This window comes from Notothenia rossii, assembly GCF_949606895.1.
Source record: "Notothenia rossii genome assembly, chromosome: 6".
In the NCBI taxonomy this organism is placed as follows: domain Eukaryota; kingdom Metazoa; phylum Chordata; class Actinopteri; order Perciformes; family Nototheniidae; genus Notothenia; species Notothenia rossii.
This window is the reverse complement of record NC_136909.1, coordinates 52,896,458-52,922,143: the sequence shown is the minus strand read 5'-3', so window position 1 is coordinate 52,922,143 and position 25,686 is coordinate 52,896,458. Positions and strand designations below refer to the sequence as shown.

At 42.7% G+C, this 25,686-nt stretch overlaps 1 long non-coding RNA gene across 2 annotated transcripts in view; it reads right to left on the bottom strand.

Annotated features, from left to right (window-relative positions):
- LOC307043294 overlaps window positions 1-24,573 on the bottom strand; it is a 28,734-nt gene extending 4,161 nt beyond the window's left edge. Inside the window, exons 1-3 of one of the 2 annotated variants that reach the window (XR_013809321.1) lie at window positions 24,077-24,573; window positions 23,370-23,501; window positions 17,396-17,583 (exon numbers count right to left, since the gene is read on the bottom strand). This is a non-coding gene — a long non-coding RNA (uncharacterized lncRNA). Of the gene's footprint in view, window positions 1-17,395; window positions 17,584-23,369 lie in introns of both variants that reach the window. The other variant, XR_013809320.1, reaches the window with a different exon arrangement.
- Window positions 24,574-25,686: the final 1,113 nt, after the last annotated feature.

Here is a 25,686-nt window from a genome sequence, read left to right as displayed (position 1 = left end):
AGGAAGAACATTACACTATGGTTAAACAACACAGCACATAACCGCCAAAACACATTTGCAAACAAGAATATTCACAAAACCGCCAATACACATTTACCAGCAGAAGTACTTCCAATAGTTCTAACTCTAACAAGAAGTATGATGTTCTTTAGAAGATGGAATGCCTAGCCTCAGTGTGTTAAAGCAAACAGAGTACTTCAATTAGCATTTCATGAAATGGCGACTGCCGTGTGGTTCACTGTGCACATGAGGTCAAGACAAGATGGCAACTGGTTTTTCAACCTTTGACCTGAAGAACAAAGGGATTTGAGAAAACACCTGGAGTTGAAATAATGGTGGGGTGATATTTTGTCTAGTAAATTCAACACACAACACTGTAGTTTAAAATAACATTTGTATTTAGTTTACAATGATAAATGGGCCTTATACCCTTACGTCATAGCCCTCTACCCATGTACGTAAATGTTTTGACTTTAAGAGCCAGTATGGTCATCTCTTCTGTTTAAACACGCTATTTATGGGACAAAATGGGACGCTATCCAAACACAATCAGAAGAATATCGTCTATCTAACGCACGAATGTCGCACTTCCTGCCGTAATCCACAACGCAATGTCTTTTTGAAAACAGAAATAAAGTAACCACTGAAAGCTTCAAACTCCTCAGGCCTTTTCCTTGAAAAATGACTTTTTTAAAACAGCCTCACACTGTTGTTAACACAAAACACTCACTCTAATAACCTTAGTCTCAAACTTTGGCTGTGTCTTTGCCTCAAGCAGTCCCGACTGCTTAATGGCCTAAAACCATTCACGTTAACTTAAAACGCAACAAAAGACACCTATAGAAGTGATTGGCCTCTAGTCGACATGTAGGCTAATAACAGACAAACGAATAGCATGCAGGGTTAAATAGAACAAAAGAAATTGAACTCACCCTGCCTGTGACAAAGCAACGCCACGTGTGGTAGGATACCAATGTTTATCAATTTAGGCTTGTTTTAACTTAAATTTAGGCAGTCTTTCTCAGGAGTCCAACTTACCAGACAGACACACACTCCTATTGTTCACTATGTAATCTATTGAAGATTTTGAATAAACAGGTACTTCTTTACCTTTCTGTATGGGCCCGCTGCCAGCATTGTTCAAGCTCCTTTGAAAACTGCAACTGCTCTCCCGGTGAAACGAGATCACGTCCGGGTCCCCAATTGTTAAATATGTTCTTTATTCTCGCGTCCAGGAGAGAAGCTTTAAAATGAGACTAAATGGAGTCTCTGAAAAGATTCAAATGGGATACTTTTATTAAAAAAGGCGCGGTAGTGTTACAGACAGAATATTGTTCCGGCAAAAAACAGCTGTGATCTGGCTCTCCTGAGCAAGAAGAGAAGCGCGAATCCCCCGTTCGGTGCCGTTATATATCCTCTGCTGGCTCCTCCCCGCCAGCCAGCTCGCCTCGCCTCTAATGTCCGTTGTTGCATTTAAACAGAGGATTGGTACTTTTCACCTTCAACACGCCCTTTCTCCTCATATTCTCTTTCATCACTTTTCATGTAACACATTCTAAACGCCGTAATCAATACTCTAAAACATACAGAAAATGCTTCACGGCTGGTTTGGTTTCAGGTCATTCCGGATGTTGTCACATGCTACTCTCGTCTGTAAACAATAGTGTATTCAAATAAACTTTACTTTCATTTAATATTCAGCATGGTAGTATCTCGACATCTATAGTTGTAGTGTTAAATCAGTAGGTTTAGGTTTTCACCACACCACGTCATTTCGCTACTCAATTCACCCCTTTAGGAAATCGAATATTAGCCACATGCTAAATGCTAACCGTAGATGAAGGATTTTCAGAATAAAAGCTTAACTGCTTGTGCACAAGAATTTCTGGTTTTTCAGTATAAAAGAGCATTTAACTTGACAGTATCTTTAAACTACATTATACCATCAAAACATTGATTTTAAATTTCTAACAAAACCCAAATCTCCCCTTTAACATGGAAGCAGGTGGTTTGTCCTAATCTGTCCCAATTGGCTCCTTGCAGTATATATGAGTCTTCAGCGCTCGGCCACGCCCTTTGGTGAACCAGGAAGTAACCTCCCCCAATGGACATGGTAACTCAAGAGACAAATAAAGTAATACAAACAATTTAGTCAGTTAATTTATGTAACCGTAGCCTAAGTTTGACCGCTTAGTGAAAAAGCAAGTTGAGCTAACTGTACTCGGCTAGCTTTTAAGCTAGCTGAATTTGTCTCTGTTCCAATTCTCTTGTGTTCAGTTTTTTCCCATGCAGGTGTCAAAATGGTATGTATTGCATGGTCTGCATGTTCGGTGGTGAATTGATTCAAGCAGGTTTAGTGTCCTAAAAGTAATTTTAAGGATCCTAAACCTTACAGATTCCATAGTATGGCATTGACAGTCACCACCATACGATGTTGACATTAGTTGTGTCCCTGTTTTTCAAGCTAAGGCTGCACCACATTGCAAAAATAACTACTCTGAGCTTACAGAGTGGCAACATGAGACAGAAGCTCACAAAAAAGTCCTTTTCAAAAGGGCATTAGCTCCCTCCAACTGTGTGTGCACATGTTCTTTTTTTCTTCAAAGTACAGTTGCAACTCAAATCCGATTCTCTAAGAACAGAGGGTTTAAGTGGTTAATTGGATTTGGCCATTTTAGGTGATGCTTGTTGAATGTGAGGTGTTGTACATGTGTCACTGTGTGTCGTTTTGGTTTTGTGTTGTACTGTATTGTATTGTGTGCAGCTGGTCCTTGTCTCAAGACACATTTAAAACAAAAATAAAATAAACTTGAAGCCCCATCTCTCCCCACCTGCCCCTGCTTCCTACATCCCCTCCACACCATACCAAGTTGTTCTTCTTGGGCTTTTTTCGACTCCAAGAACTCAGCGCACCGTGCTGTGAAGTGGTTATGTATTTCAAAGGTTTTTAGGTCAATACAAAACTGGGACGATATAAAGATTTTATGTCAAAAAAATTGTGATAAATGAGACAGAACTGGCCAGGACCTACTGTCTGTGAGATAATTTTATTTTGGTTTGGTTCTTCGTTTTTTCTTTACAAATTCTCCCTCAATGATATATTACATACCTTACCTATAGGACGGAGGGCAGAATTCTAATTTCACATGTTCAGTGAATGCAACACAGAGGCAAGACGACGACGCCACCAGACCAATCAGAGAGTTGCATGGAAATAAACGTGTTTTATTGGCTGACAGGTACGTACCTCTCCTCTGTGACAATGTTTGAACTTTAAACTGTCAGCCCCGGACACGGAGATTCTGAAGATGGACATTATTTTTTTAATAAAAAGATGGCAATTCTCAAGTGGTGGCTCACACAACAACCCCAGAGCCACCACCTGAGCCAGGTGAACAAGGTATGTACCTGTCAGTAAACTTACAAGTTATGCAAACATGTAAGTAAAGCATAAATTACAGCTACGTTGATGTTACTTTGAATCGCGCGGATAAGCTAAACCGTTAGCAAGCAGCTATAGCTAGCCAGATATATTGAATAAACACTTTGTCATACAATATAAATGTTGTGTTTTTTAGCGTTACTTGGTGATTTCAAAGAAAGCTCTCTGGGAAATGTTGACTTACTGTCAGTGTTCGACATGAAGCTAGAAGCTACCTTACAGTAGTACACAGTTGATCCTGATTCCTGAGTCCTGTCAGTTAAAGTGTTTCATAGTTAGCTTAGCTAAGCATCAACCTCGCACTGAAATATATGGATGTTATGCGACAGTATTTCTGAGAAAAGTCAGCTGAAATGGTGGCATAGTTGCCACTGGTTTATGTGTCGACAGCATGTTTGAACGTATTTGCAGCAGTAAATGTGGCTGTTTGGCCACTGACGTTGCCATAACAACACCTGAATTTAAATGTGCAACCTCTTTTTGTGACAGATTATGCATGAAAATATAATTCTTCTGATTGATATTTCCTATTGACAGCTAGTTTCTATGTGAACATTATGAGATGGACAGCCAGCTAACAAGCTTTTTATACAAATATCTCGGATCAAAGCTAATCCAGTGGGGCTCCTGAAAGGGGGCAAGGGACATATGCTCCCACATATTAAGCCTTGACCCCCATCTTAAAACTGATATGATCAAAAAATTATCTGCATTGTCGGAGGCCTTTTATCCTCATTATCATGTCAAATTGTACAGCTTTCCTTAGTTTTGAATGCAGAAAGATAACTATATTAGAGTATTAAGTGAAAATGACTATATTAAAGTTTTAAGTAAATATATTAAGTGAATTACTCAAACTGCATTTGTATAGGAATGATTATGTCCTATTGGCAGATAACTACTCTTAACAGTGATATCTACAAGAGGTTTCCAACGTAAATTTAACTATTTCAATTGGTTAGTATTACATTTTGTGACAGTGTGGTGACACTCATTTTAATGAAGACAAATTTGTGTATCTTGAAATTCATTTATTTGACAGAGCTGAAAACTGATTGACTTAAAATACTTTTTTTGTCTTTACCTACACAGTCATCACAGATGAGCCAAACAGAGTAGAGGATGAAGAAAGGAGAACAGGAGAAAGGGACACACAAGAAGGAGATACAACAGATAAGAACAACAATGAACAGGAACATCAGAACAGACAAGAGTCAATGGGTAACTGGGGAACTGATTTAGGGACTGCAGATACAGGGCCAAGGCAGGTGAGACATCACTGCTTTCCATCCGGCATGTTTGGCCAGCAAAAGAGATCATTTCAACCAAGTTGGTTTGATACTTTTAAATGGCTCGAATATTCTACAACTGCCAACGCAGCATTCTGCTTTAATTGTAGATTATATGGCAAACCAAAGCAATCAAGGGATCAAAGGGACACCCTCACCACCTCAGGATACACAAACTGGAAGCGTTCATTGGATTCTTTTCGAGAACATGAAAAGTCAAACATACACAAGGCCTCAATTATTCTCTGGAAGAGCTTTAAAGCCACCCAGGTCCACGGGGACATCACACAGCAGCTACATGCTGCAAATGTCAGTGAGATTCAGGAACGTAGGGAGTATCTGAAACGCATAGCAGCAGTGACAGCCTTTCTTGGGAGGCAAGGGATTGCTTTCAGAGGGCACAACGAAGCAGCAGAGAGTGATAACAAGGGTAATTTTATGGAATGCATGAAGCTTCTTGAAAACTTTGATCCTTTTCTGCAAACATATAAGCCACCTTCATGTGAGACCTACCTCTCACCCTCATCACAGAATGAGATGATTGAAAGCACCGCCAACGTTATAATGGCAATGATAATATCTGAGATCAAAGAGGCAAAAATGTACTCTGTAATGGTGGATGAAGCAAGGGATAATCACACAGAGCAGCTTGCATTGTGTGTGCGATATGTAAGTCCACAAGGCTCAGTGAAAAAGAAAGGTTCCTTGGACTTTCTCACTTTGCAGCTGTTGATTCTAAAACCATCACTGACACAATAGAGCAGCTACTTGACAAACATGGAATAGGACTTCTTAAATGTGTTGCCCAGAGTTATGATGGTGCTGCTGAGTGGAAAAGTGAGAGTTGTACAAGCTCGGTTTAGAGAGAAGCATCCAGAAGCACTTTATGTTCACTGCTATGCCCATGAACTCAATCTTGTCCTTTGCGCCACTTGCAAAGCCATCCCAGAGGCACGTGACTTCTTTGATCTCCTGGAGTGTCTCTACTCTTTCTTCTCCACATCTCTTGTCCACCATCAGAGATTGGAAACATTTCAGAAACAGCTAGAGGTAGGGGACAAACAACTTGTTCAGCTGTCACACACTCGCTGGGCATGTCAAATTGAATCTGTGAATGCAACCCTAAAAAACCTCCCTGCTTTGATCCAGACTTTAGGGAGCCTTTCAGCCCCTCTGGCAAAGGGACGGGAAATCAAGCTTTGCAAGTTCAGTACCATCTACATGCTTGTCCTGTTCCAGACACTGCTCTCAACCACTCAGGGCCTGCACAAATACCTGCAGAAAGAAACAATTGACTTGGTGCAGGCAGTAAATTACAAAACAGCAGTTGAGAACACACTGAAAAGTTACCGAAGTGACGAGAAAGCACATGAGGTCTATGACAAGACCAAGGCCCTGTGCAATGATCTTGATATTCCCGAAACTGTGACACAGAGGAAGAAGCGTAGAAACATGGAAGACTTTGTAGTTGAGGCATCATGTGGAGCAAGGTCAGACCTGACTACAGGAGATGACATGAGAGGGAGAATCTTCTTTCCAGTTCTCGACAGAATGCTGGAGGAGCTTCAAAACAGGTTTTCTGGAGTTGGGGAACATTTTTTAATCGGCATACAGGCATGTCACCCTGCTTCTGAGAATTTCCTGAATGAAGAGGCACTCAAAAATCTTGCACAACATTACAGCATCCACTTACAAACTGAAGAGGTTGTTGTTGCAAGACAATACCTTGCCAGGATAGAGAAAGACATGCCAAGTATCCAAAGTGTATTTTCCCTTTTGGATGAGGATATGTTTCCCTCTCTTAAGGCCATCTTCCAAGCTGCTTTGACAATCCCAGTCACCTGCTGCAGTTGTGAAAGGTCCTTCAGTGCCCTGCGAAGACTACACACTTGGCTGAGAAGTACAATGGGCCAGGTGAGACTTAGTCATTTGGGAAGCAGAAAGTGATGAAGGAAGCAAGTGATGACGGAAGCAGCAAGTGAGGAAGGAAGCAAGTGATGAGGGATTATTATTTCCTCCTTCCATCCCTTTTTTCTGTTTAATCTAATTAGTAACAACTTCTAATAAGTTGACTTGAAAATCAAGAGTTTTTAAATAATAAACCTGTTTCTGATTCTGATTCTTTAATTTTTTTTTTACATATGGGTGTTGAGAGATGTATCCATAGATCTCTTAATGTTGCTCTCGAAGTGCACCAGATTGATGCTTTTAACTTCAATATTTAAAAAAAATCTTCCTGGGGGAGTTCCCCCCCAAATAGTACTTTACCTCTGCTTATGTAACTCTGGTGTATTGTCCCCTCGGCAACATGTCTTCGTTAAGACCCTCTTCCATCGCCTTCCACGTTGGTCGGCTCAGCATGATGGCAAGATCGTCTGCGTAGCCATACTTTCTGGATGCTGTATCAGGTAGGTCGTGGATGTAAACATTGAACAGCATCGGCGAGAGAACAGACCCCTGCGGCACCCCGTTCTTCAGTCTTCTGAGCCTATTGCACTGGCCACTGCTGGTCTGGAGGATGAAGCTACGGTTGGAAAGTGTCTCCATGATGAACTTCACCATGTGGCAGTCCGGTATTGTTCTCAGCAGCTTCAGGTGGAGTCCCCGGTGCCACACGGTGTCATATGCAGCAGTCAGATCCAGGTACACTACCCCAGCTTTCTCAATGTCCTGGAAGCTGTCCTCGATGTCCTGACAGAGTAGTGTTACCTGGTCTGCTGTTGATCTTCCACGACGGAAACCAGCTTGTTCCCGTGGGAGCTGTGAGTCCACCACTGGCTCGATGCGGCTATGGATCATCCTCTCCAAGATCTTAAATGGGACACAGAGCAACAAGATTGGTCTGTATGACTTGGGGTCTTCTGCAGAGCTATGACAGAGGCACAGCGCCAAGTCTTTGGGAGCTTTAATCTCTGGTAGCATGATGTATCGAAAGCACAGAGCCAGCCAGATGTTGTTGTGCTCTGGTGGATGACGAACTCCCGGTGGATGTTGTCATGGCCAGGGGATTTGCCTGGCTTGAGCTTGCTCATGGCCTCACTGAGTTCCTCTGCTGTGAATTCTCCCGAGAGGTTGGAATCAACACTAGGCCCGCTCCCGAGATGCAAGACACCTCACGCGATGTCAGTCGGGCAAAGGCTTTGTCAGCATCCGGGAAGCGGCCGTTCTTCAGGAGCTGGGATGCGATGGCGTTTGCTGTGACAGGGCAGCTGTGGGGTGTTGTATTTCTGTCTGTGAGCTGGTTGATGGTCTGCCACGCCTTGCGACTAGAATGGGTGAAGCCGATTGATTCAACGACCTCTGTCCATCTGGCCCTGCGGGTGATATCCAGCTTCTTGAGCAGTGCTGCTACAGTCACATCCACCTCTTCTCTGGAGCTAGCCCTCTGGTGGTCACACAGAAGGTGGCTGCATTCCTCGCCATAACTTGGGATGTAATTCCTGTTATAGCCACGTGGGATGGTCTTCTTTGCACCCAGGAGGACCTGGCAGTAGGCTGCATAGGCCGCATCCAGGTCGGCTGTGTCTGGGTCTGGCAGGCCAGCTGACCTTCTTTCAGTCTCCTCAGCATACGACTCCCAGTTGGCCTTTAGGAAGTTCCATCGCTTGACGGGTTTCCCTGGTACCGGTTCCACCAGTGATGGGAATTTAATGATGGATGGTCGGTGATGTCAGTGGGGAAACCTGTCCAGGACGCGTCTCTCCGGTTTCGGGTCGTTACTGTGGCATATGGCGAAGGCCAGGTCCGGGTTGGTGGAGGTGTTCCAGCGTGCAGAGAAGAAGGTTGGAGGCTCCTTGGGGTCATACAGCAGCAGCGCATCAGTATTGGAGGCCCATTCACTCAGCGCCACTCCATTAGGTGTTGTGTAGTTGTAACCCCAGTCTGTGTGCTGACAGTTGAAGTCACCTGCATAGATGGCGGGTGCAGTTATTGATGGGAGTGACGTCGTGGAAAGTTCTGATGGTGGGGGCTTATATACGTTGACGACTGATGTTTCCTGGATTTTTGTAACCAGCCACTCGATGTTAGAGCCTGGTGGGGATCGGCTACTGGCTGACCAGCTTATTTCAGTCCGGACGAACGTTGCCACACCGTGTTGCTTGCTGTAGATGGACCCAGCGAGATGGAACCCAGGGATCTTGAGGATGTTGTCTGATGTGCAGTGTTTCTCCTGCAGGAGCAGAACCGCTGCCCCGTTGGAATCAGCCAGGTGACGCAGGACTTTGAGTTTGGCGGTTGTTAGGCCCTCGACATTGAGTTGAAGCACTGACAGGCCTCGGTTTTCGACGGTCGGGATGACTGCCCGTCCGCCGGTCCTAAGCCTGCCAGCTCGACGTTTGGTTGGCAACATTAGTTTCACAAGTTGGTCTTGTACCATTTCTTGTTACTTGCAGAGGAGGCCACGCGGAGGCTGTCGTCTTCGCCTTTTTGATATGAAGTGCCATTTAAAAAAAAAATGTTATCAGCGTGCCAACGATCGAGAATTATCAACGGGGGGGGGGGGGGCGGTTGAGGAGCTTGACGCTCGTCAACTATCAGCAGGAGGGCGGGGGAGCCTCGCTGCGGGGAAGCAGTGTGTGGACCTGTCAGCGCAGCTTACATGAAGCCGAATTTAACAAACACATTTAAATAATTGGTTTGAACGGCATAATAATAAGGACGATCGTCCGTTCTGTGATTCTCCTGAGCACACATGTTATGATATTAGGGTCATGCAGAGTGAGATGAGATCGCTGTCCCTTTAAGAGAGAGAGAGGGATGGATGGTAGAGCGACAGTGAGGGAACGTGTGTATGTTTCTGGAAGTGAAACGAGGAAGCAGAAAAACAGAGGTCTGTGATGTATTTTGTGAAACAGAAGAACAGCTAAATAAATGCAACGGCCTCCCAAGAAGAGCTCGCCTCTCTCCAGTCATTTAAGCTAAAGTGGGTTATTGAACCTGAAGCTTGTTGCTTCTGCCCTCCTCGACTATGGTCTGGGAGCCGGCAGGAAAGTTCAACACACAGACGGCCAGTCCGCCCCTTTGTAGCATATTATTTCAATGAGAGATGAGCAGATCGCCACTGGGCCTTCAACTAAATACACAGCCACGCAAAAACTGCGGCATTTGTACAGCTCCTTATGGGTACTGCAATTAGTGAAGTGCTTTCCTCCGTGGTGAAACGATCAGCACTGCACCACGGAGGAAAGCGGCAGAAAGTCACCTGGAGATAAAGAGAGTGGGGCTGCGTTGCGTGCATGGCTTCCTTCTGCAGGTAACGGGGAGACGCGCTCTGGCGGCGGTCTCGTTCAGGATCCGAAAATACAATTTAAATATTTTGCACCCTTATTCCACTTATTCCTATAGTGTGCCACTGGTTACGGTGCCGCATGCCAATGCTGGCACGCGTGCCAGGGGTTGCCGATCCCTGGCTTAAGAGATCCTCACATGCTATCTCTTTTAAAAAAAGAATTGTCCAGTCAACAACAAAATATCAGTGATCGTATAGTGATAGTATATTTTTCATAAGCAATGTGAAACATTAAACTTAAAAAAACTCTATGAGGGCCTAAGATATTCTCCAAAATAATATTTAAAAACATTTTAGTAATATTTTTCATTAGTTTTACCAAAATAACTTGATTTAATTGTATTTAAAATAACATTTCCAAAGAAATAAATCCTTCAAATCTGCCTATTCAGTTTCTGTTGGAATGTGAAGGGTTAAATGAAAGAAGCCCCTCTCTGCGAGTCTGTGAAGACAGGAGCTGTTGGACGTCCAGCTATGAATTCACAGAGGGCCCGCTATAGTAACTAAAATGAGAGAGTAATGTCAAATGAAAGTACAATTGACCAATCATATCTTCCCTCTAAATGGGTCGGTGCAGCGCCATATAGACTGAGTTACGTCATCTCCGTTCACTCCAATGGACCACTTTTTTACAGCAATGGCGGATCGTGGAGCCTCTAAATCGTTCCCCGGAAGTTAGCGCCAAGGCTAGCAGAGCTGTAGAGTTGCAGCATAATAGACCGTTCGTGACGGACTTTTAAAGGTAAGAAGAAGTTTAAAGATTTATATTGCGGATATTATCAGTACATCTGATTCAAATTAACATGTGTATTAAAGGATGTCAGTGGATTATCCCTAAATTAGTAGATTTAGGGAACGTTTACAGATAACAGATTAAGCTAGGATACCGGATCAAGTTCGCAACACACGTTGAACAGCCTTTTAATTGTACATTCCGTTCTCTTAGTGTCACTTCGTCCAACGTTGTTGAATTAGAGAAGAGGGGCATCTAAACGGGATCGTATGCGGGGGTGGAGGGAGTTAAATATTAGATAAATATAACTTTGGTGCGTGTAAGAGTGAGTGTTTTTAGCAGAGCCATATTGTGTCCTTGTGATTATGTTGATTATTACCTGTCTGTATAATGTTGCAGCTCAGCTGATTTTGGATTGATGGCAAAGGGAGAGGGACTTAAGTGAGAGTGAAAACACAAGGTAAGTTTAATACTACTGTTTTATATAAGTAAGCATACTAAACATGTATTCTATCACTGTATTATATAAGTAATCTTGTTAGTAACCTACTTTATGGCAGGTGGAGGGGCAGTGATGTTACAGGTGGAGGAGCAAAACTGCAAGACTGCAAACTCACAAGACAGAGAAATCAAAGTTTGTTCTCCAGAGAAGAGGTTGATTTCACTTCATTTATTTCATATTTTCTAAAGATGTGGAAATGGCACAAAAAAAACTTGAGAGCTGTAACCAAGACAACTGTAACAACATGAGGAGAGAGCGACCAAGGTTTTTCAAGTCCCTCTCTTACTCCATTTTGCCAACCCAAACTTCCTGGTACATAACGGGACACCTTGCTTGTTTTTGTTGTTTGCGCTCCTCTGGCTGGGTGCTGGCAGGTGGAGGGCAGTGATGTTGGCAGGTGGAGGGGCAGTGATGTTACGGGTGGAGGGGCATTGATGTTAGCTGGGTGCTGGCAGGTGGAAGAGCAATGTTTAGTCCAAAAATGTCCATTGCAACGACTAATGGAAATGATTGCAGCTGTGGATCTGTTTGGGGGTTGCTGGATGTGGTAGCTTGGCTTCTGTTGTTCCTTTTCACCTTTTTGGATTGGCTCTTGCTTCCAAAATGGCCATCTTTTAATTTTATTTTTTTTCTGTCATTTCTGATTTGTTTGGCCTCAATTCTCAGCCTCAGCCGTATTAATCTTTTTACGAGTTTTTGTTGTACTCCACAGCATGACGGAAGCCTGCTGAAGAGGGCCTGAGCTTCTTTCTCCAACACACCCACTGCATTGGGGAGCTGCATGAGGGAGGAACCAGTCTTGTTCCAAAATAGTTCCTCAATTTGGTGAATGAAGTCAAAGGCTTCTTGGGAGGGACGACAAAGAGCACCTGCCTTGAAGTCTTTCAAGTCCACTAACAAGCTGTTGTCACCAGAAAGACTCTCATCATGGTGCTCTGTTGCAATTTTGCATTTTTCACAGATGCTGGCAAACTTGATGATTTTGTGGACGAGGTAGCCTGCAAGATGGAAGAGAATACATTTCTCAGTTTTTGTAAGGTCAGGTGCACCTGCTCTGTTCACCACCATCAGCTGTTCCACTCTGATTGATGGAGTGATTTTTGGCTCCCCTGTGTCCAGGAAGTCTGCCAAAAAGCTACTGTGGTCTTCCTGGTAGCTCCCAGAGCTGATGGTGGTGAGGAACTGCCCCACAGATATGATTATCAGTGCATGATGGAATTCCACTGGAGTTGGGACAGGATTTTTAGACCTCGCACAGCTGAATGTATTTTCAAGGCAGTCTTGTGTGAACCTTGACGTTAACACAAACCTGTGTCCTTGTGTAAGCATCTCCTCTTGTATGGCCAAAATGTATGTTGTTGCCATTATCACCCCTATTTGAACAGGCTTCCAACCTCCCTTTTGACCTATCTTTATCCCACGAAACAGATGGACGATTTTCTGGAGGACGGTGATGGCGTTTTGGTACTCCTCCATCTTGAGCCTGCTCAGGGCTGTAATTGGATGGCGAGATGACATCAGATAAAACCAACGATCAACCTGCTCCAGGAACCACGCTGTCGTCAGGTAGGACAGAGGGCGGTTTTCTTGCTGCACCATGTATTTCAGCCCAGCACTTGTAGCCTTACTGAACACATTTAGAGCAAGACCAACCTTCATCTTATCAAAGTGACTTGGCTCGATGGCTGCAACTGAAAGATGGGGAGCTATTTTTAAGTCCATCCCTTCCTGAAAGGTCAATAAGTCCTTAATGGGGACCACAGCAACCTCGTTAGAGGGGAGGTTCTCTCTGTTAACGACATCCTCAGGAATTATGAAGACCTGCCCACGGACAAGGGCACTTTTTTAATTTTTTACCAGATGTGGGACATCGGGCATGAAATAAAGCTGCCTGTCTGGTTTTGCTGGATGTGGCACCGATGTTTTATTTTGGTCCACCCCAAAGGATTTCCACATGGCTCGGTTAGGGCTACCCATGTCGGTGGTGACATCAAGCACATGTAGCCCTATGGATGCTGCCCTCTGTATTATATCAATAATGATTGGCCTGTACTCTGCTCCATTGGTAGAATTGCCAGTGTAATGATATGCCACTACTTGCTTCCACCGCGTTGTGTTTCCAGCCAACATAAACACACAAGCATGTGTTGCCACCCCTGTGTGACCTGGTAAAGTCACATCACCTTACAGTTTGCCTGTAATCATGTCTAACTCCACACTTGGTGTGATTGCCATTTCATCCAAGGTCAACACACACTCCCTTTCAAGGTCTGTCAATCTATCTGCCTTCAATTTTAGGAAATCAAAGACCTCTGTCAACACACCAGGCTCAAACTTAACACATTGCATCCTTCTTTGCAGTGTCCTTATTCCTGGAAGGGGAATCTGCAATTCCTGCAGAGTTTTGTAACCCGTTGGTCAGCACGCAAAGCAAATTTTTAAAGCCTTGTTAATTGTCTCATTGCTCCATTTCATCCCCTTTGTGGTGAGTCTGCCTAATGCCTTAAGTTGGTCTTTTGATGTTTTCTTATATTTCTTGTCCCTAATTGTCATTGTTTTCTTGAGAGCTGCATTTTCCTTCCTGATTTTTCTTAGTGCAGCCTTTGCTTTTTTGATGATTCCTTCTTGGCTCTTTAATTTTCTCTTTAATTGTTTTAATAGATCTGTTTGACTGGCTGCTGGTTCCCTCGTATGCTGACTGGCTGCTGGTTTCCTCGTATGCTGACTGGCTGCTGGTTCCCTTGTATGCTGACTGGCTGCTGGTTCCCTCGTATGCTGACTGGCTGCTGGTTCCCTCGTATGCTGACTGGCTGCTGGCTGAGTGGGTGGTGTCCGCCCTCCCTGTCTCTCCTCACTAGCCATGTCCTCTCTTTCTTCACCCTCAATTTCCTTTCTCTCAGTCTCCTCATCCCTTCTTCCCTCAATCTTTGAGACTAATGTAAGTAGAAGACATGGCACTGTACATTTTCGAACATTAAAAATATACCACTTAAAAATAAGAAATATTACTTTTGTTACTAAGAGTTCATACTTATTATACCTGTGTCACCTTTCACACTATAGCTGTGAGCTATGGGCTTAGATACAGGTCCCGGGGTGAATCGTGGTGCAGGGACCCTTCTCTTTTTGACCACAGGACGATGCACGAAGATGGTGGGTATAGCCTATGCTCTCAGCCTAGTCTTGCCCTTTTTTGTCTTGACAAACTGGTCTGCATCAAAATGTGCCTGCAGAGTGACTTGAGGTTACTTCACACATGGAACAACTCAGTTTTGTCTGCCCACATACATATTCCATAGTGCTTGAATAAACAGTATTAGGAAACACTTTATACTTACTGGACATGTTATACTCATTACATACTGTATATAAAATATGACCAAGAATGTGAGAGAACTTTATAGAAATTCATATCACATCTGTTACTGATGCCATTTGTCATACTTTGTTAAACTCACAAATAATAAAGTTCGATAACTTCAGTTGGGAACAAAGACCACACCTTATCTCCCCAAGGCAATTTCCCATCCAATAGGTGTGCTATATAGGTGTGCATAACCCTTTCTCCTGTCTGTTACTCCCTCTTTCAGCACAAGAACCAGAGGGGGATTCAATGGAGCCTGAATACCTGCACTGAGACCCTCACCCCTCACCCTGCACCCTGAGTCTCAACTCTCAGTGTTTTTCAAGCCTTTCCCTGTTTTTTTGTATTAAACAAAACATTAAGCTTTCCCAATGGTGTGGTTTTCGTTTTGTGAAAAAGTGCAAATGCAGTGTTTGTATATAATTACCCCACATATTTTTTGCTGTTGGTCGTGAAATTGCTCCTGCTGACTTGAGCCAGCCATTTTTTCCTCCGCTCTGTGTCAGTGGGGAAGCCGTACATTTGTACTCACAGCAAACCAGGACAACACGGAGGAAAAGGCACAGACAAACTGCATGATATGCTATTCAATTTTTATTGAATTCCATGTATTTGCAATGGATGTTCCTAAAACAACACATTTAACATCATCATCATCATCATGCTGCTGCTGCTAGTCCTTTGATAGTTACCTGTCGGTCTCCTGTCCTTTCTGAAAGCCATATTGATGACATTAGTCATTTAGATAACTTGTGTCCTCAATTACCATGGGATTACTGAAACTACCATGAATTTAAGAAAATGGTATAAATGATTCTAATCTGAATTTTGAAGCATTCCTTTAGATCCCCTCCCTCTAAATATATCAATAAACATTAGAAAGTGATGCTCCTGACTACCATACAAGTTTAAGAAGATAATATTGGTTTTAAAGAATTCAAAGCTATAAATAAACAGCAACAGGCTCTTTAACCAAGGCACTGTTAGCCTAACATGTAAACTAGTTGTTCACACTAATCCTAATATTATCACTTAATATTAGCAAATTCTATTTTATTTTTTAAAACATATTGATGTAAATACATACACATATCGATTTATTATATAAATATTGCAAATCAAAACCTTTTTTCACTAATAATTACCAAAAATCGTAGTTCTATCTCCTGTTATCAATGCATTCACATTGCCCGCCATGAACTTCCGGGGAACGATCCTCGTCTACATGAACCACGTGACGATAACTGTTTTTGGACTTCCGTTGTCGTAACTCTTCTATCTATATGGCGCATGGTAGGTGTTATTATCGCGGACTGTATGACAAGTTCCGCCCGCTGTGCAACTTTTCTTGTTTCCATAGCAACAACAACCTCCTGTCGACAGCGTTAACTCGCCTTCAAAATAAAAGCATGCCAAATTACACTTAAGACATAAAACTGCAACGAAAGTAACAAACACAATGCAATATCCTTTTCAATTTCAAAGAACACAAATAGGGTTATTTACAGGTGTTGTTTTGTGTGGTAGAGGGTCGCTTTCATTTATGCGTTTTGCACCCCGGGCCTTGTTTTGATATTCCGCTGCGAAACACAAGTCTTTCAAAGATGGCGAAGTTGTGAAAGAAGCATTCCTGTAGGCTGCCGACGCGCTTTTTGGGGACGGTAAAAATAACAGTAGCATTTCAACAGGTTTTTGATATAATAAAAACTCAAGTTAGATACCGTTATTAATCAGCTGTACGTTTTAGTTTGTTTGAACTTATTCATTATAATTATTGTACAAAATGGTATAAGAATGCAAACTTAAATTGATTATAGTCTATTATCAATTCAGGTTAAGAAACTAGTGTTGCTTGCATCCTATTGTAAAGGCATTTATTTTCTACTAAAATGCAACAAAAAAAGGGTTTGATTCTATTAATTTTGTCTTATTTATTGCACTTTGGCAGCAGATTCCTGTGTAGCTTCAGATCTGAGTTGTCTTATTAGTCAGCCTAATTTATACTTTTGTAGCAACACTATTTTTATATAATGGCAAAGAAAGGGTTCAGAGTCTTTTCTTTTTTCCCTATGTCATATGTGGCAGCACTGTTCAATGTTTCTTGAAAACATCACCCACTGTATGTGACGTATGAATAAACTCCAACTCTTTATCAACAACACTGTTGTGTAACTTCAGTTAAATACTTGTATGTGTGTAGATTAGAAAGAGGTAAGATAAAGGATCTGCAGTATTTTATGAAGTATTCATCGTACAAAGGTCAGTTTTATACAAGTAGAAGTGTGTATTTACCTGGTAGTAGGCTGTCAGTAATGGCTACGCCTCTCTATTTGGACTGGTAGATCTCGGCACACTGGCAACTTTAAAAGTAGCTCTCGGTTCAAAAAAGGTTGGGAACCTCTGAGCTAGAGGGAGCATCCATCTAATTTATGTTGAAAATACAGGACCTGACCAGTACACCCTGAACTGATTTTTTTTAAATAATTTCAGCTGTTCCATCTTTTTCTTGTTGACTATTACTTAAATTAAAACCTGGCACATCGCTGCTGTCAGACACACACTCATCCCCACTCTCATCCGTCTGCCCTTGCTCTCTTCCTTCCTGTCCCTCACTCACTACTGTTATGATTCTGTTTAGTTTTGGTTTTGTTGTGTGCTCTTTTTGTGTTTTTTCCTGTCTCCCCCCTGCCTTCTCTGTTTTCCTCTGCGGGGTTGGTGTGTGACAGGGAGTTGGCTGGATCCTCCCAGTAGCAGACGAGGCACACTTGCACTCACCTCTTAACCTGTTGATATAAAAGTCCGGTCCTCATGCCACTTCCCTGCCAGATAATTCCTTTGTTTTCGACCCTCCAGTGCTGCTCTCCTCGTCCCTGTGATCTCTTTGCCTGGATTTTTGCCTCCTGTTCCTGACGTCTCCGTGCCAGCCAGCTTCCTGCCTCCACTGCCGTTTTTCTGTGCCTCTGCTTAAAATTAAAAAAAATGTTGTTGACCATCTCTCTCTAAGTCTTTTGCTTTGGGGTCCAATATCTCTAGGCCGTAACAACTACTTTACTGTTTTTTGCAATGGTTGATAGTTTTTTTTTTATTTCCGCTGCTGAGTAGCAGTCTTTTTTTAAATTAACATTTATGTTGCCGCCTCCTCCTCCTCCATCTCAGCAACCTCCACCTGCTCACCCCATGTTCTCTTCTCCTCTCCTTCTCCTCTCCTGTTTGCAACTCGATTTTGACAGAATAACAACTGGTGACTTCTAGAATTGTGTGAGTAACATTCTGTTTTTAGACTTCTCTGTTTCAGTGTGTGTACTCTGTATAAATGCTCTGTAGTTGATCTGACTGAAATTGTGATTTTAAATCTCAAAACCGCTACAGTATCTGTCAGGCAGAAACTTGGGACAAGTAATTTGGCTGAAACCTTAAAACTGAACCAACTGACTGCTAGGGTTAAACTTTGATTTAAACATTTGTAGAATACTAAGAGCTTTATTGAGTAGGTGTAACTGCATTAAGGGTTAAACTCATAACTTTATAACTTAGGGTTTAATGTAATTGGAAAACCATTGTGCCACTGAAAATACAATAACAATTCAGGAGGGAGCCAGTCTAGATTTCCTTTTGAGGGCCACCAGCTGCAGAGAGTTAACTAATTAAAGGGGCGTGGCCCCACCGCTGTGAGAACTCAGCAATCAGGTGTCAATTTTAGGCAGCACTTTCCTGGAGCGTCAGCTTCAGCGTCAGACAGACGAAGACATTAGAGTCCTGTTGGAGTAATAAGACTGACAAAGACATTGGAGTCCTGCGGGAGTAGGACTGACAAAGACATTAGAGTTCTGTTGGAGTCACGAGGGAGGCAAAGAGGAGGCAAATACTTTGATTGAGATAAGTATCTCTAGTATTTTATTTGTTTTTTTAGCCCCTCATGACATAATCATGTGTATTTTCTCCATTCCTGTTTATGTGTCTTCCCGCAATTATCACTGGCCCCGTTTATCTCCTAATCGATATAACCGGCCTGCTCTCGTTTATTCCACATGCTCCACTGAGATCCAACATCTAGTTTCAGGGGGCCTGTGGAACTGCCAGTCAGCTGTTCCTAAGGCTGACTTCATCTCTGGCTACGCTTCCCTGCAGTCTCTGGATTTCCTTGCTCTCACTGAGACTTGGATTACTCCATCCAACACATCCACCCCAGCAGCTCTCTCCACAGCATATTCCTTCTCCCACACACCCAGACCCTCTGGCAGAGGAGGTGGCACTGGTCTCCTGCTCTCTCCCAAATGGAGCTTTTCCCTCTTCAAGCTACCTAACTTCACTTCTTCCACCTTTGAATTCCATGCCGTCACACTAACCCATCCTATACAATTAATCATTGTTGTTCTCTACTTTCCACCAGGCGCCTTGGGGGACTTCTTGGAGAAATTAGATAATCTCCTCTCACACATCCCTGAAACTGGCCCTCCCGCTGTACTTCTCGGAGACTTCAACCTCCAGACAGGGAAGGTAGCTGAACTAACATCTCTTTTAACCGCCTTTGCTTTCTCACTGTCTCCATCCCCACCAACTCATAACGCTGGCAATGTCTTTGATCTCATATTCTCAAGAAACTGCACTACTTCTAACCTCTCTGTAAACCCGCTTCACACATCCGATCACATTTCATTCTCTCTTCCCCTTTCCAAACATAACAAACTAATCTCTTCTAATTCTGCACCTGTCCGCCGCAACCTCCGTTCCCTCTCCCCCTCTACCTTTGCCTCATCGGTGCTCTCAGCCCTCCCTTCCTCTGACTCGTACAAACTCCTGCCTCCAAACTCCTGCCTCCAAACTCTGCTGCAGAAACTCTCCTCTCTACTCTCTCATCCTCTCTGGACTCTCTCTGTCCTCTCACATCTCGGCAGGCTCGTCAGTTCCCTCCTGCTCCCTGGCTAAACTGCGTGCTAAAAGAACCATCCTTCGGGCAGCAGAGCGGAAATGGTGGAAATCCAAACACCATGGCGACCTCCTAACCTATCAGGCTCTCCTCTCCTCTTTCTCTGCTTCGATCTCTCAGGCAAAAAGCACTTTCTTCAAAGATAAGATCCAATCTTCCTATTCCAATCCCAAAAAACTATTTTCCATCTTCTCCACCCTCTTGGACCCCCCCAAAGCCCCTTCCCCCTCCTCTCTTCTGTCAAGCGACTTTGTTAACCACTTTGAAAAAAAGGTTGATGATATTCCCTCTTCTTTTTCTGACTCACCTTTACTCACCGCTTGGTCACCAGACCCTCCTTTCACCCACACACTGACCTCCTTCTCCCCTCTCTCTCCAAGTGAGGTTCTTACCCTCATTACCTCTGCCCGTCCTACCACCTGTCCTCTGGACCCTATCCCTTCAAACCTCCTTCAAACTATCGCTCCTAATATTCTACCGTTTCTCACCCATTTCATCAACACTTCTCTAACTTCTGGTCACTTTCCAAACAGTCTCAAGGAGGCCAGAGTAAACCCTCTCCTAAAGAAACCCACTCTCAACCCATCTGATGTTATAAACTACAGGCCTGTCTCTCTCCTCCCGTTCCTGTCTAAAACACTTGAATGCGCTGTCTTTAAACAACTCCTGTTATCTCCATCAGAACAACCTTCTGGATCCGCACCAGTCTGGTTTCAAGGCAGGTCACTCAACAGAAACTGCCCTCCTTGCTGTCACTGAAGAACTGCACACTGCTAAAGCAGCATCCCTCTCCTCTGTCATCATCCTTTTGGACCTGTCTGCTGCATTCGATACGGTGAATCATCAGATCCTCCTTCGCACTCTCCAAGAACTTGGAGTTTCAGGCTCTGAGCTTTCCCTCCTCACCTCATACCTCAAAGACCGCACCTACAGGGTAACTTGGAGAGGGTCCGAGTCCGACTCTTGTCAATTAACTACAGGGGTCCCTCAGGGCTCTGTTCTTGGTCCCCTCCTCTTCTCCTTGTACACAAACTCGCTCGGATCAGTCATTAGCCCGCATGGTTTTTCATGCCACTGCTACGCTGACAACACCCAATTAATTCTGTCCTTTCCCCGCTCAGAGACCCAGGTCGCCGCACGCATCTCTGCTTGTCTAGCTGACATCTCTCAGTGGATGTCTGCTCACCACCTCAAGCTCAACCTTGACAAGACTGAGCTGCTTTTCCTTCCGGGAAAAGATTGTCCCACTCTTGACCTAACAATCAACATTGGCCCCTCTGTTGTTTCCCCGACTCAGACTGCAAGGAATCTGGGTGTGACCCTAGATAACAAACTGTCCTTCACTGCAAACATCGCTGCTACAACCCGCTGCTGCAGATACACGCTTTACAACATCAGGAGGATACGTCCCCAGCTGACCCAGAAAGCGACGCAGCACCCACACTGCAAGGGGGTACCCAAGTTCCCATCAGCAAAAACACGTGGGTTTGCTATCCTGGCTCCAAAATGGTGGAATGAGCTCCCCATTGACATCAGGACAGCAGAAAGCTTACACATCTTCCGGCACAGACTTAAAACTCATCTCTTTCGACTCCACTTCGAGCGATAGAACTATTAACAAAGCACTTGTATGCTAATAAAGGACTGGCTTATCTAAAGCCAGTTGAGTAGCACTTGAAATGTTTTAGCTCTATGAAACCTGATGTACTTATATGATTCTGTTTTCTTCAAGTTTGTACTTTGTTGTTCGAACGCACTTATTGTAAGTCGCTTTGGATAAAAGCGTCAGCGAAATACATTTTAATGTAATAATGCTTTTTCCATATGCGTTTCACTATCCATATCTTCCTCCTGTTAGATATCGTTATTAATCACCTGTAAGTTTTAGTTTGTTTGAACTTATTCATTATAATTATTGTACAAAATGGTATAAGAATGCAAACATTAAGATCTGTTCTGTTTAAATTATAAATTCAGGTTAAGAAACTAGCATTGCTTGCATCCTATTTTAATCCCTTTCTGATCAGATCAGATTTGGATTTTGGGAAATTCAAAACCAAAAAACAGGATTAGGATCACTTTGATATCCGATCAGATCAGGAAATCCAATCCAAGCTTTAATCTGGATCAAATCTTCAATATGGGTAGTTCAAACCGACAACACAGGAATGGGATCAATTTGATCCCAAAAAACTGGATTATCCTGATCCCACCAGAGGGGTGGATTTCCAGTGGATTAACAGAGCAAAATGTACTGTACAATTTATTTAAAAATATGTTTCAATTTAAATAAGAGGGCAACGTTTGTTAACTGAAATAATACACCATTTTTAGCCTTCATGGCAAATACATTTTATTTTTCCATTTTTGCTCACGTTTGTGGTGGCCCATTTGTTTTCAACCAAATGTTGATGACATAAATGTTTGTGCTCATAAAAGTATCACGACAAAGATTTTCAATCACAAATGTAATTTAGATTAAAGTGGACCTATCATGCTATATTTAAATGATATATTGTAGGGCCATACCTATATCAGGTATATTTATACGATTCTGTTTTCAAAATACCAAACAGATCATGCATTTTAGCCATGCCTCATTTCGCTCTATGTGCTGTTTGCTGTCTACGGGCTGATTCTGTGAGCTGCAGCTGACCACGCCCCCCTGCAGGAGAGAGGGGCGTGACACGGCCCCGGCACGAGTGTCATGCTACCATGCTTGCTGTGATTACGAGTGGAGAATAAACATGTTATCTCAGAGCAATGCATGTGTTCAAGCATATTACGAATTTGATCCAGAATCTGACCCTGAAGGAGGTTTTGGTGGAGGTGCAAACATCTCGGTTGCAGCAGGACGTTTCTGAATGGTTAGTTGACAAGCTGTTGTCCCTATTTATTTTACGTGAACTCTGTTTGTTACGATGCTTGCTACTTATTCCGTTTCCGTTCATATTTTGGCTAATTAGCAAGAGTGCAATGTGTACAGTTTGTAACATAGAGTTTGTAACACAAAAACAGCGGTACATATATATTTTTGCATAGGGAGACATTCATATTTTCAGCATATATGTATACAATGGCCTCATTGCGTTTATTAATAATATACAGTCCTTTTCTTCCAACATCGTGTAACAACTGTTACCGTTGGAAAGTACAATAACTTAGGGTCATAAAAAGTATAACTCCAGATGCTTAAACACCTCAGTTGTCAGCAATGTGTGTATTTTCATATGTGTTTTTAAAAGCTCAGTTATTGACTTCTTTCTACAGGTGTACATGTGCAAATTGCGCTGCAATGCCGTCTGAACCAGAGAATGTGTGCTGCATGGAGATAACACAGGTAACATTTTTGATAGCTTCACTAAGTTCTTTGTTTAGAGAATACATTTTTCACATGTCATTCAATATGTTTATCACACTAGGTGTCAAGACGGATGCAGGAACTTGAGCACTCTGTGCCTTGTATGATGGACCATCCTGGTTTGGAGCCTGTGTGCCTAAATGTGTTCTCCCTGCAGAGTGCAATGTTAAAAAAAGCTAAAAAAATATTTGATTTAGATTTGTATATGCATGTAAAACACTGAAAGTTGTTTCTATTTTTTTTTATTTTATAATTTGTTGTGGAATATATACTTCATTTAAAAAATGTGAATATTATTGAAATTTAGCCCGGACAGCTGTAACATAATTGTATTTTACTTTAAAAAACAAACAAAAGATAAAACAAATACACTTTACAACAATTAGAAGCACAAAAATTCAAGGCTACAACATCAGAATGTCAAGATGTATCCAAAGAACATTTTAAAACGTGCTTCTAACCTGTACTTCGACGTGAACCTTGAAGAGTCCTCGAGGATAGCTGTTTACGAACAGTACGGTGCTTTGGTTTGTCAGTATGCAGACTCTGCAGAATCTATCATCAGAGGTAATCTGCTGATAGCATGTGAGGTGCTGATAAAGAAGAAAACATAGTTAGAACAAAATCATCTCAACTTAGTGTTCAGGATGAGAAAATACTATTTGGATAATTATAGTCTGAAATCCCAAAAGATTGGGGCTAAAATTGTATTTAGCTAAGCTCTTTGCTTAGCCTTTTCCAATCAGAGCTAGTTTGGAACCGTAACATGCAAGCTGTGTTTCTGACTGGATAAAGATGATGTTTTGGAGAGGGGCTGAGCTCAGTAGACTGACTGTAATGAGTGCTAGCCACTAATTAGCCTGTTGCTGGAGGTAAGGCCCTGTCAATAACAACAACAACAACAACAAACCAACGGTGCTTTTGCTCGGTTTTACTCGTGGTGTGTCTCCCCCCTCCCCCGTAGATCTTAACAGTCGTGTACACACACACCCATTTAAATTAATGTGCGCTAACAAGTAATCACATAAAAGCTTTTACATATAACGTTGCAAAAAACAGCGTGTCTCATTAGCATAGCGTAGCTTACAGATCGATGATATCTGATCATTCTTACAGACTACAATCACAAAAGCTTTTACGTATAACGCTGCAAAAAACGGCACTTAACTGCTGTTAACTGTGTTCGTTATTCTCGCGTCCAGGAGAGAAGCTTTAAAAAAAGAGACTAATTGAGTCTCTGAGAAGGTTCAAATGGGTACTTTAATAAAAAAAGGCGCGGTAGTGTTACAAGCAGAATATTGTTCAGGTGAGGAGAGAAAGGCTGCAGCTTCCTCTCGCAGTGGTGGCCATGCAGAAGAGACCCCACAAGCATTCGTTCTTCCCGCTTGCTGGCTGTTTGCTCTCTAGGGGCTGTGGTGACGTAGGAGACTTCCCCCTCGTTCTTCTGTGTCCGATATTGCGTTAAACGGAGGATTTCAACATTTTACATTCATTGCTTACTTCCACATGCCCTTTCTCCTCCTTATCACTTTCATAACTTTATATGTAATACATGTTAACGGCGTCAATAGCCACTTTAATGATACTAATGGACGGTAATCCCGGATGTCGTCATGAAGGATTTTCAGAATAAAAGCTTGGTATTGAGAACTTCAGTTTTTTTCCAGAATAAAATAGCATTTAAACTGACGGTATTTTCTAACTAAATTATGCCATCAAAACATTGATTTTAATTTCTAACACTACAGAAGATTACGCTTGTTAGTATAACTTACTTTATATGATTTTATAGGATACAAAATACTAATAAAGACGAGAAGAAATACTTGTGTTATCTGCTATGGCGTGGCTTTACAGCCTTCACACAGATCGCCATCGCGGCAGTATGTCTGAGCATGTTATCAAATGCCTGATAATTAAAATAAAAGCAAAGACAGCGGAGCGTACAAAATAAAATAAAATGTTACAAAAACATATAAACACCGGATTACTGTTTGGGTTTGAGGCAAAATTGATACGGTGCAGCTACATGCTACATGCTACAAGCTAAAATAGCTTTATCAGGAAAAACACCGCTAAATAAAAATGTACAGCTTCCAAATTGGATGTGGCCTCACTGGCCTGGTCCCGGATGGTGGGTATTGATCCCGGTTTTAGCCTTAGTCTGGAGCCAAATCCTTCTTTGACTTGAGTGAAGTTCAAGTACTGAACACACAAGCAGAAATCTGTTGTAGTCTTCTAGCACATGTCCCTGGAAAATAAACTCTAGCCACAGATTCCTTTCTTCTTCCAGAGATGGCAGTGCATGCAGTCCCTTGCCCTTGTCCAGATTATTGCAGCCAACAACAGCACAACGTCTAACTACCTTGGACGACATCGTTGTTAGAGTACGCAAAAACATAGATGTGACTGGGAGAGCTTTAGGCTGCCGACAGCCTATATGCGAATGAGAGGTCAGGCAATGGCCGTGGCCGTGGCCCAACCCCCCATTCCCCTGATAGGTGGAGAGTTGGCCCAATAGCCGTAGCGCAACTTCTGTGACGACATAAAAGTGTTCAAATCTGGATCAGTCTGTATCAGATCCGTTGCAGCCCCTTTTTTAGAGATTTGGGTATGGAGGAAAATAGAGAGGGGTTGTGTTTTCTGACACTTGGTGAGTTCCCTGGAACACCGGGGACACATATCCATGTATAAAAGACGTACAAAAGTGCATTTTGCATGATAGGTCCCCTTTAAAGAAAAAATCTCTTCAAAAAAAAAAAGTCCATCATCTGTCAT